Source organism: Schistocerca cancellata, unplaced genomic scaffold (genome assembly GCF_023864275.1).
Source record: "Schistocerca cancellata isolate TAMUIC-IGC-003103 unplaced genomic scaffold, iqSchCanc2.1 HiC_scaffold_235, whole genome shotgun sequence".
NCBI classification, from domain to species: Eukaryota; Metazoa; Arthropoda; class Insecta; order Orthoptera; family Acrididae; genus Schistocerca; species Schistocerca cancellata.
This window is the reverse complement of record NW_026046257.1, coordinates 40,001-42,500: the sequence shown is the minus strand read 5'-3', so window position 1 is coordinate 42,500 and position 2,500 is coordinate 40,001.

The window sequence follows — 2,500 nt, the reverse complement described above, 5'->3', positions numbered from 1 at the left end:
TGCTCCCAACTGAGCTTGCCGCTGCCGACAGAGGCCCGGGAGCGTGCTGTCGTGGCATTGCCGGCGGGAGACAACACGCGCCACCTACGGTGACCGGCAGCTCCAACGCCAGCGCCACAGAAGGGCAAAGGCCCCACGTGGGTGCCGAAGCGAACTCTCCCAGCACAGCGCACGTGCCAACACGTCTGCACAACTGCGATACAAACCACCAGCGAGAACCGCTGGGGCGACCGAGCAGCAGACGGCGTCGCGGCGCCGAGTGCCGGGCGGCGGCGCATCCTCAACGCACACAGTCCTCAGTCGGACCAGCACACTGCAGATGTCCACCGCGCTTCGCACCGGGCCCGCGAGGACCCACTTTGGCCGCCCGGCGCCGCGCGCAGGGTGCCCCGGCGCGCAGCTGCGCCGCCTGCCGCGTCCGTCGGCCGGCGCGCCTGCCACTGGGCGCCCCCACCAGCCGGCTGTAGCGCGTGCGCCCACGCACCGCGCGGCCAGCACGCCGGGCGGCCCCCCCTCACCGGCCGGGGACGGTCCCACCCAGCCACCGCCGCGTATCGCTTCACACACAGATTTGCCCTTACTGATTTACCTCCAGCAACAACAACCGCACCACAATGGGTTTACCAGTTGTTCATTTGCGTAACGTCACCAGCAAACGTAGACGTCCATCCCAGTTTGCAAATGCAACGATTATTGCATACCTGTCTGTTAGGTGCCACGACACACTACGTCTGCCCACATACACGCAACAAAATGTGCACGACTAGAGAACACGTGGGAGGTGGCCCCCTACGTATGCGATGTCCATTACGACACCGACTGTCAACCAGCATCTGTACCATGTCGCAGATGTGGAACGCGGTGCACCATGCTATCACACTGTGTGAGAAGAGACGACTACGTTTGAATACACGCGCCACTACATCAACAGACGGCTCATGCTGATCGCCATCCAGGGCGTCCGTTACTCCCACACGTCTCTATGGCGTACCACACTGCAATGTAGCTGTTATGGGGAGACGGCACGTGGCTGAGTGCACAACATTTGGACCGTATGGTTCGCTGTTGTTGGGCGCAGTCGTTGTACGGTCACACATGTGCCACAGCGTATCATTCAGTACATACGGACCTATGTGCAGTACAATGTGAGGGTTAAGCTTACGACATCAGCGGACAGTGGACACAGGCCGTACCACGACGTAGACTGAGCGCTTCGACATGCGAATGCCAGTGAACAGCTGCGAAGGGCATTGAACACGCAAGCACCTGAACGACCAGCGTGCGAAGGCAGGGGGGGGGGAGGGGGGGGCGATGTACATCCTGCAGTCGTCCACATTACAGTGTACAGCGGGAGCATGTAAAAAGTAAGCAACACTTGCGAAGTGTTGAACATGAAACGATACACAAGAGGGTGGGCGGTGCGAGTAGCGAACTATATTCAGAGGGTTGTGGTTAGACAACACTAGATTAATGTAACGTGTCATATGCCAATTACAGAGCAGGTTAAGGCACAACGTGGGTTAGGTTAAGGCACAACGTGGGTTAGGTTAAGGCACAACGTGGGTTAGGTTAAGGCACAACGTGGGTTAGGTTAAGGCACAACGTGGGTTAGGTTAAGGCACAACGTGGGTTAGGTTAAGGCACAACGTGGGTTAGGTTAAGGCACAACGTGGGTTAGGTTAAGGCACAACGTGGGTTAGGTTAAGGCACAACGTGGGTTAGGTTAAGGCACAACGTGGGTTAGGTTAAGGCACAACGTGGGTTAGGTTAAGGCACAACGTGGGTTAGGTTAAGGCACAACGTGGGTTAGGTTAAGGCACAACGTGGGTTAGGTTAAGGCACAACGTGGGTTAGGTTAAGGCACAACGTGGGTTAGGTTAAGGCACAACGTGGGTTAGGTTAAGGCACAACGTGGGTTAGGTTAAGGCACAACGTGGGTTAGGTTAAGGCACAACGTGGGTTAGGTTAAGGCACAACGTGGGTTAGGTTAAGGCACAACGTGGGTTAGGTTAAGGCACAACTTGGGTTAGGTTAAGGCACAACGTGGGTTAGGTTAAGGCACAACTTGGGTTAGGTTAAGGCACAACTTGGGTTAGGTTAAGGCACAACTTGGGTTAGGTTAAGGCACAACTTGGGTTAGGTTAAGGCACAACTTGGGTTAGGTTAAGGCACAACTTGGGTTAGGTTAAGGCACAACTTGGGTTAGGTTAAGGCACAACTTGGGTTAGGTTAAGGCACAACTTGGGTTAGGTTAAGGCACAACTTGGGTTAGGTTAAGGCACAACTTGGGTTAGGTTAAGGCACAACTTGGGTTAGGTTAAGGCACAACTTGGGTTAGGTTAAGGCACAACTTGGGTTAGGTTAAGGCACAACTTGGGTTAGGTTAAGGCACAACTTGGGTTAGGTTAAGGCACAACTTGGGTTAGGTTAAGGCACAACTTGGGTTAGGTTAAGGCACAACTTGGGTTAGGTTAAGGCACAACTTGGGTTAGGTTAAGGC